This window comes from Monodelphis domestica, chromosome 5, assembly GCF_027887165.1.
Source record: "Monodelphis domestica isolate mMonDom1 chromosome 5, mMonDom1.pri, whole genome shotgun sequence".
Lineage (NCBI taxonomy): Eukaryota > Metazoa > Chordata > Mammalia > Didelphimorphia > Didelphidae > Monodelphis > Monodelphis domestica.
Window position 1 is genome coordinate 250368137 of NC_077231.1, and position 10156 is coordinate 250378292.

A 10156-nucleotide genomic window follows, 5' to 3' on the forward strand; every position below is an offset into this window, starting at 1 on the left:
TGTAACACCAAAATCAGAAGGTTGTGGTGAGGAAAATGCTTTGTAAGGTTTAGAGAGCTATAAGGATGAGAAGTTGAAGTTATCACAGTAGTCAGCTGTTTGAAACAAAAAAAGTCAATAGTAATATAATCAGTCAGTCGACAAACATTTATTAAGCCTGTACTATATGCCAGGTACTGTGCTAAGCCCTGGGGGATACAAAAGATGTAAAAGACAGTCCTTACTTTCTAGGAGCTTATGATGGAGACATCATGACAATTAATTATAATCAAAGCAAACTATATCAAGATAAATAGGAAATATTTAAGAGGGAGAAAGCGCTGGAATTAAGAGGGGTTAGGGAAGACTTCTTATAGGAGGTGGGAATTTAGTTGGGACTTAAAGGAAAACAGGGAGGTCAGCAGTCAAAGTAGAGGAGGGAGAGCATTCTAGGGATGGGGGACAGCCAGAAAATATGCCAGAAGCTTGAGAGATGGTGAAATATCTTTTTTTTTTTTGAGGCAAACAGGATTAATTGACTTGCTCAGGTTTACAATGAGTAAATGTCTGCAAAGGTAGGACTAGGCTATGAAGGGTTTTGAATACCAAAAAGAGCATTTTTAATTTAGTCCTGGAGGCATTAGGAGCCACTAGTTTATTGAATAGACCGGTGGCATAAAGAATGGATTGGAATGAGGAGACAGAGGAGAGGTAGGCAGACCCACTAGAAGGCTATTGCAGTAACCAAGGTGTGAGGTGATGAGGGTGTGAACTAGACTGGTGGCTGTTATGAGAGGAGAGAGGGGGCAATTTTAATAGATGTTATGAAGGTGATAGCGGCAGGCTTTGTCTACCACTTGGATGGGGGCCAGGTTAGAGATAATGAGGAATCAGGATGACTCCTGGGATGAAAGCATAGGGTACTGGGAGGACAGTGTTGCCCTCTACTGGAATGTGTTTGAAAGAAGTACTTTAGTCATGTTTTCCTTTGGAGAAAAAAGCAGAACAGAAATTTTTGTCTTTATGCCCATAAAGGTATGCCCAAATAGAGACTGTTGAATTTGATTTAATTTTTATCACAACCATTTTGGGGATGTTGCTACTGCTGAGTTTCAGGGTTGAATATGGGCATTTCTCCCCTTACATTATGCTATGCACAGGTGACATCAAAATGCCACACCAAGCTATCGAGCCTTTTGCCCTTCCAATTCAAAACTGATCCTTATTTGCATTATTTATAGCTTGCCATTATAGCATAAAAGGGACAAAGATTTTTTGATCTTCTCATCTGAACAGATGAGATTTCCTGTTGCCCTGTCAGTCTTGGGGAGTGTTCCATCTTCAGCTCTTTTTTAACTTCTTTCTAATGACATCTCCAGTCTCTGACTAGCACAGGCATGCCACTATCTCAGAAATATTTTTTTAACAGGCAAGGGAGTTCTTAAAGTTTGTTGTTATATATGGCAGGGAAAGAACAGCTTCAGGTACCTAGACACAGAGGGGTACCCAGACACTCGTAGGGACAGATGGGTCACTAGTAAACCTCCACTATCTGATGATGAGCTCACTTTATTCTCTTTATTCATTTCCAGCCTCATCAGTGATGTTTTTCTTTTCTCAACTCAACATGTCTTTCACTTGGATGAGCTGATAATATTGTATTTTCAAAGTAAATGAAACAAATTGATTTAATTCCAGTAATTTATGTGGCAGGGCCAGTCCATTAGGCACATTTAACACTTAGAGCAGCAAGTTTTATAGAAGGAAAAATTCTGCATTTTTTTTTGCACAGTATTAACCTTTGTGTGTGTGTGTGTGTGTTTTTTTTTTTCAAATGGGTGATTTTAGAACCTGAGATTTTGGATAGATTTTAAGTCTGCTTTAAGATAAAGGGAAAAGGTATAAGTATAGATCTCAGGGCAGGAGGATTTATTGATCAGATTGCTATAATATTTTATCTCTATGGCTTAAATTCTCAAGGACCTTCTATATGGCAGATTCTTGGGACAAAAAAAGGGTCTTTTCCTCCAAAACTTGTTATATATTATGGTGATGGGTGTTTAAAACTTTAAACATTTTTTGGGGGGGCAATTTGGACCAGTAATTTCATTAACATAGACAAATCTTAGGGCTGGCATAGACATTGGTATAGACAACTCTCATCTACTTATGCCAATGCAGATGAAATATTTGTGTGCAATTTATGGTCATGCTGGGGTATGGCAAGATACATCTGTAGACCCTGTTAAGTGGTGAGGTTGAGTTTGAGTACTATGCTGCAGGAAGATGAAAGTTGATTAAGTATTTGCAATAAAGCTGGCATCAATATCATGAGCCCTGAGAAAGGGTTTTGGATAAGGAGGGCAGCGACCCAAGAAGGTTAAAACTTCAGTACTGATTAGCAGGGAGATTAGTCCTAGAATGGCCTGGGAGGGAAAAGGAGATCTATTCTCAAAAAACAAAAAACAAAAAACAAATGACATTTGGCCTTTCCCCCAACCAACTTAAAGAGAGTTACTTTAGCTTACTGAAAAGTTAAGTCATTTGACTGTAGTTATATAACTGCTTCAGGCGTAGGGTTTGAAGCCAAATCTTTCTGACTACTAGGAGTACTCTATCCAGCTTTCCATAATTATTCTCATTTATAAATATAGCATCATTCAAGAAAGAACACAAATAGGAAAACTGGCTTTCCAGAAGTTGACAAATGAGTTGAAGCTGGAGAGCTAAGGCTTTTTAGAGGGAGAGAAGGAAGGTAATCTCAGTTTGGGGATAGCCTTAGGCAATGGAGACAGGATGCAATGCCCTGTTGGGGGAAAAGGAAGGAAGCCAGGCATCTGAAAAGGAGGAGGAACAATTAAATCAGCTTATTTCACATTCATCATTCATCACAGTCACATTCATCATTGAATCATAGCTTAAGGTTCTGTTATATTTAAATCTTCTATCTTGCTGCATTTTGAATTTATTGAGGTTAGGTCTTGCTGAGCCTAATTTTGTTTTCCTGTTGTACTGTTGATTTTCTCTAATTTGTACCACAAAAGGTTGTTGCCTTTTTTTAGCCTAATTGTGTTCTGATGACAGGTACTTAAAAAAAATTCTTATACCATATTGGTGTATAGAATTATAATTTTGCTTTCATTTGGATAATAGGATGAGTTAAGACATTTTATTAAGGAATTGTTAAAAATGAGTCTTGGGTTAGGCCCCATTTCTTCTCGTTAAAAAGAAAAATAGGGGGCAGCTGGGTAGCTCAGTGGATTGAGAGTCAGACCTAGAGACTGGAGGTCCTAGGTTCAAATCTGGCCTCAGACACTTCCCAGCTGTGTGACCCTGGGCAAGTCACTTGACCCCCATTGCCTAGCTCTTACCACTCTTCTGCCTTGGAGCCAATACACAGTATTGACAGTATTGACTCCAAGATGGAAGGTAAGGGTTTAAAAAAAAAAGAAAAAAAATATTTTTCTTCAATAGATGAGACAATACTACTAAGACTATAGCCCCATGAATTTCATTTAGATGTGTGGTATCCTACTTTCAATCTACAAGGATAAATTTCACACATTATTTATTTTCACTGGCTAAGTACTATTCAAATGTAGATTTATTCAGGCAGGATTTCCCCCAAGTATGTCTTAAGATTCCCCCCCTCCCTCCCCAGAGTTTATTGGATTTCCCTCCCTTTAAATGAAGTATATGCTTGAATGAAAATATGACAAAGTCTTTAAAAGTGCTTACTTTGTTCTAAGTACTATGTTAAATACTGGGGGTAAACTTAAAAAGTAAGATAATTGCCCTCAAAAAGTTTCCACTCCTGTCTCAAGTGGTGTTATTTAGAAACTGTAGCTGTGAAAGCTTGAGGTCTTTACATAAAATCCATAAGAATTGATATAATGTTATTAGTCTTCCTAATGAGATCTAGTAAATACTCATTAACACACTGGTGGAAATTGCAGGATGGAAGATTTTCATTGAGTTTAAAGACAAACTTCCTTGTAATTGAGAGTTATTCCTGAGGCACTGGATGACTTTGGTGGACTTGGATGCTCTGTCTCTGTCTCTGTCTCTGTCTGTGTCTCTGTCTCTGTGCGTGTGTGTGTCTGTGTGTCTGTGTCTCTGTGTCTGTCTGTCTCACATTGGGAATTCTGTGGAGGGATATGGCTTGTATTAGCCTCTCAACTTCCTTCTAGTTCAGAGATTCTTTAACACTAGCATAAAGTAATGCCAAATCTTGAATTAAGAAAGTTAATACCATAGGAGAACAGCAACAATCACTAGTGAATGTAGCAAAATGCCTATTAGTATTTTTAGATTACTTGATCATTTGAATTATCAGGCCAAAGGTAATGAAAATGCTTTTAATTAGAACTTTCAAGCATATTGAATGTATTATTATTCATGTATGTGTAATATATATGCTTTGGATATAACTGAAACATTATTTTGCAAGATGCCCTTGGATTTTACAGTTATTCTGCTGACTTATGGGATGGCCCTTGTCTTTTACCTCTTGGGGAAAGTGGTTTTTCCCATTTAATAACATAAAATGAAACTGAAATTAACTTTAGGTTGATAAAACAATGTGATTTAGTTGAAATGAAACCACTGAGTGATAGCAATATCATGGTGCTTAGGAGTGAGGATATTTTCTGGTTCCATTCTCTGGCAGTGAGAGTCTGATAGGAATCTGGTGACTTGGGCTCTAGTCCTAGCATCTCCAAGTTCTTTTCATGACTCTTCCATTACATAACATTAGGCATGCTATTTAAAAGCTTTTGACACTTGGGTATCCTCATCTGAAGATACACTTAAAAAGATTTTCTTCCATGTCTGTTATTTTTAGTGTCTTGAAAAGAATCATTATCATGAATTGAAATAAAAATGTTTTTCAAAAAATGATTTAGGACTTATTTTATAAAACATTTTAATACTTGTGTCACTTCTAATGTTTTACTATTTTCTATATAAGGCCATTAAATATGGCTTTGGAGAATCCAGTCACTGATGAATAATCCTATATTTCTTGCATACACTTGCATGTTCTGGTAAATATTGTATTAAGTATCTAGGAGAGGAGAACCCTTAAATCTTCTGTACCCACCAGTTTGGTGATGTTCTGGGATTTATTTTCCCTCTTCCTAGCTCATATTTCTAGATGTTTCTATGGCTACATTTACAAGCCTGATGTGTTTTGAATCAGCTTTTTTCCATTTAGTGTAATTTGTAAACTCAATTGGTTTTGGTTTCACTGCTTGAGGCAGGAATAGTATAATTACTTCTAGACAATTTCCCTGTGCATTTAAAGAATCAGCCCTTGAATTCCTAAGGAGGAAACTGACGGGATGGGGAAATAATTACAAAACATGTTACCCCTAAGGCTTAAAAGAAAGATGACAAAAAAACATTACTAGTATAAAATTTAAGTTACACTGGAGGAATCAAAACAGGCTGCATATAAATCTACTTTATTTTTTCCTTATATATATTTTTTTTCACTGAATGAAAGTCCACCTGTCTTTTAAAGCCATTCATAATCTGCCCCCCTCCTACTTTTCCAGTCTTCTTACTCTTCTGTACATACTCTGTGTTTCCATGACCCTGATTTTCTTGCTGGGTTTTTTTTTTTTTTTATGAAAGATACTTCATTGCCTCAATCTAAGCTGTACCTCATTCCTGTAATTCTCTCCCTCCTAATTTCAATTTCCTGGCTTCCTTGGCCTCCCTTCAAGGTCCAAATAAAATCACATCATCTACAGGAAATATTTTCTAGATCCTTCTTAATTCTAATGCCTTCCTTCTGTTGCTTGTCTCTAATTTATGTTATCTCCATCTTATTTGTACATAATTGTTTGCCTATCTAATATCATCTTTGCCATTATGAGATCAGAAACTGATTTTTTGCTTTTCTTTGAATCCCTCGGACTTAGCACTGTGCCTACCACATTAATAAGTGCTTTTTGACTTGATTTCTTCTCACTCTGACCTCCTCACCATTCCCTGAAAGACAAGCAAAAAAACCCTTAAAACAAATTTGCATTGTTAAGGAAAAACAAATTTCTTTCTGGCTATGTCCAAAATAGTGGTCTCATTTTGGTCTCTGAGTCCATCACCATCACTGCCAGAAGGTTGGTGGCCTGCTCCATTATAAATTCTCTTGAATTGTGATTAATTATTGTATTGATTAGATTTCTGAACTCTTTCAAAGTTGTTTGTATTTACAAAATTGTTTTTATTATGCAAATTGTTCTGTTTCTGTTTGACTTACTCTTTATCAATTCACAAAATTTCCTAGATTTTTCTCAAAATATTTCTCTTTTCTTAAAGCACAACAGTATTCTTTTAAATATTTCATTCATTTTAGGGAGTTTCAAGAATTTGAACCATGATTGAATTATTTCTTAAAGTCTCTAATTTATTTGCATATGTAGTTCTGTGCTTCTTACTGAATTATAAACTCCATTAGAAAAAGTACTATGTCTTAATTTGCATTGTATGTAATACAGTAACATATATATGTAGTCATTTAACAAATAGTCTTTGAATGAATATGTTAGTGACCAAATCAATGAGTAGTGATATAATTGGACCATTTTTATTGTATTCTTATCCAATTGATTCAGTATGATCAGGTAGCCAATTATAAGTCTTATGGTGATTCAAGGAAATGGTGACTTAAATTTAATTCAAATCAATATTTATTCAGTGCAAAAAACTAAAACTGATGGGCACTGGAGATAGAAAAAAATGAAACAGCTTCTTCCCATGAAGTATATATATTCTTCTCTAGGAATAGAATATGTGCATAGCTATGTAAATACAAGGTTATTTGAAGGGGCCCAGGATCCTTTATAGGTGATAGACAAAATATTAGATGAACAGACTCCTAGGAACCTCTGATATAAAGAGAATAGCTATGCACTTTTTTTTAAACCCTTGCCTTCTGTCTTAGAATTCATGCTAATTATTGATTCTAACACAGAGCATTGATAAGGATTAGACACAGCCAAATATGAATTTGAACCAGGACATACTGTATCTAGGCCTGGCTCTCTATCATTTATTCTCACTAATAATAAAAAAAAAACAACATCAAATGCACACTAGGTAGAGAAATGTGTTTTGATGGCTAAAAAAGATTGACCTGGTTTGGACATATTCTCTTGGTGATGCTCATGGAACATCCAAATGGGGATATCTAATAGGCAGTTGGTGATCTGGTCCTAGAAATTCAGAGCATGACAAGGTTTGATTGTGAGTCTTGTGAAATAGAGATGATAATGGAATCCATGGGAGCTAATGGAATATGAAATATTGAACAAGGGGGAAAAAGGGAGAGCACAGGGTAGTCTCCTGAATTGTGAGATGATGAATGATTCACGCATAGAGGCAGAATAGTCTTGAGAGAAGAGAGTAATGATAGCTGACAGAGGGGTGGTCAACAGTATCAAAAATATACAGAAAGATCTAGAAGGATGAAGACTGAGAAGAGACTATCAGAAATAGCAACTGAAAAATCTCTAGTAATCCTGAAAAGGGAAGTTTTTCATTCAAGTAAATATGAGATTTGGGATCTGGGCCATTTTTAGGAGGCAAGAAATAAATTTTAATGAATACCATTGTTATATCCAATTGTAATGAATTCTCTGCTTTGGCTGAAAGCCCACACTAACACGTTTGCTGATGTGGTTAAAGTAAATTTGAGCAAAGTCAAATGATAGACTTGTTTGCCAAGGTCTTTCCATTTAGGAATACATAAATGTTGTTTTGGAGTACAGTTATAATAGGACAAATATTTTAATTAGTATTATTTTTACCCCCAAGCATTACATTTTGTCCTAATCCCAGATGTTATTACTTTCAAACATTTATTGATAAATTAACCCATTTTTTAGATTGTAGCAGTAATCTTCCAATTTTATGAGGCCGGGCTTTGTTATAATTTCTGTATCTCCAGAAGCTTATTAAAAAGACATTCCACCTATCTGACCAGATGGAAATAGTACCAGCTTTTCCAATGACATTTAATAATACTTTTGAAAGCCTGATCATGCATTCAAGCTTTTCAACTATAACAGTTTTATAAAGCTATGCCCATATTTTCCTTTTGATTTGTTTTAATCCCTTCATTTTATGAATGAGGAAAAAATGCAGGCAGGTTAATTGACTTGCATGAAGTTATATTGTTAATGACAAAGCTGGTATGAAAACAGGTAGTCTGTGTTAATTGTGGTCATGTGTATAAAGTGAAGACCAGAAATAAAAATCTTGGACTGTGGGGAAATAGACACTTTGATCAGATTGATTTGTATTCTTATTTATCTCTTACTGAATCCTCAGTGGAGAAAGCTACTGGTAATTAGAATACTAGATTTCAATTTGACTTTCAACTTCTCTCTTAGGTTTAACAAGATTAATTGCTCCACCCCCAAAACATTAATAGTTTAATTTATTTCCTTGATCTTTTAGTGGAAGATGCTCTCTTTGATTAATATTGGGCTAACTAAAAGTGTGCTAAAAGAGGGAGATTAGAAGCATCCATAGCTAGCAGAATGTGCCAACCAGATTATTAGTCATTGACTAACATAGTTGTACATGATAATATATTCTGCACATGATGAAATATTTTAAGAAGTAACAGCCTTAATTGTTTCAGTAGCAGAGTGTGGCAGGTGTACCCCTTTATACTCAGTTATCTTCAGTTCAGTTTGGGCTTATGGAAATGTTTTGTGCTATATCTAAGTTCAGATGTTCATTTTCTATGCCTCCCATAATGGATCATATATAATGACAGCAAATTATCCTAACCAATTTTCACTGGAATTCAAGGCATAGATAAACATAAATTAAATTACCTTTCTAGAACTGTAGATCATTTGCTGTAGGAAAATCATTGCCTGTTCCACATTCTACCAAGTACCTCAAACTTGGCTCCCGGAACCTTGGCTTATATACTCTGGTCCCCTTTTCTGCCTCTCATAGTGTGGTAACTTTCTGTAGTCCTGGCACTGACTGGGTAAATGCATCATTGCTTAGATCATTTTGATTGGGCCCTGATTGAAGGACCTGTTATAGATTTATTTTTCTTCTACTTGGAATTTTTACACATAAGACTTTGATAGTCTATATTTTCATCCAGAAATTTTTCTTTTCTTTTGGATTTTCTGATGTCTTTTTTAATATCTCTTGCCAATTGATTCATATACCTCAGCCATGCATCCCTAACTGATTCTGAATCTTTCAATCACCCACAACACGGGGGAATGTAAAAAAATATCATTATTTAAATTGCAAAGTTTAAATTCCTTTTGAGAAGAATTTTAGGTGAAGAAGATGCTACCTCTCTGAATCCAGAACTGAACTGTTGGAGAAGCCACCATGAAGAAGCCTCCAGACCACAAGTTGCACAAAATTGAACTTTGGGTGTGGTTGATTGAACATTTATTTGTATGTATACTTTTATGCCAAAGGGGACTGCCCCCTAACGGCTTTTTGTCAATGTGTTCAGAAATTATTGGTTTTATTCTTTTTTCTCTTATCCTCACACTATTGTAATCTTTTAAGTTTATTATGTTTTTATGATCCTTTTGGGGAAAAATTAATTTTTCCACAAATGATCACACAGGGGATGTAAAAAATAGACTCGAATACAGGACTACAATCCCCATGAGCCTTTGCTCCACTTCCCCAGAATGCCTTGTAATCTCACCTGGGCCGAGATCGAGAAGATATTTAAGCAAAGGTTTTGAAGTCTTGGGGCCCCCTTTTGGACTTCCGTTTTTGGAGCAGAGGCGTCTCTTCCATGATGTGAGGTTATTTTGTCTAGGCCTCTGGCCTAGGCACATGTTTCTTACTTGTATATTCTTAATCTTTAACCTTTAATAAACCTCTAAAAATATATATATTCCTTGCAGAGAGAAACTAATTTCTACCTGCCTCAGTCTCCCCATCTCCCCTAAATTTTAATCTTTACAAGACTTTAGAAATAATCTGTTCAATCTCCTCATGTAATGGATCAGGAAAAAAAATGTAGGTAAGTGAAATTATTTGCATAGTTACTGTCAGAGGCAGAATCTGAACCCAAGTATTTTAGTCTGTCTCCCGCACCAGCATGACTTTTGTATTGTGTCTCAGATGACTGACTTCCTCTGTGTTTGTTCTCTTTACTCATACTGTTTTG

At 35.7% G+C, this 10156-nt stretch overlaps 1 protein-coding gene across 12 annotated transcripts in view; it reads left to right on the top strand.

Annotated features, from left to right (window-relative positions):
- Window positions 1-10156, top strand: part of PARD3 (par-3 family cell polarity regulator) — a 730632-nt gene that overhangs the window by 93103 nt on the left and 627373 nt on the right. The gene's annotated exons all lie outside the window — the stretch shown is intronic.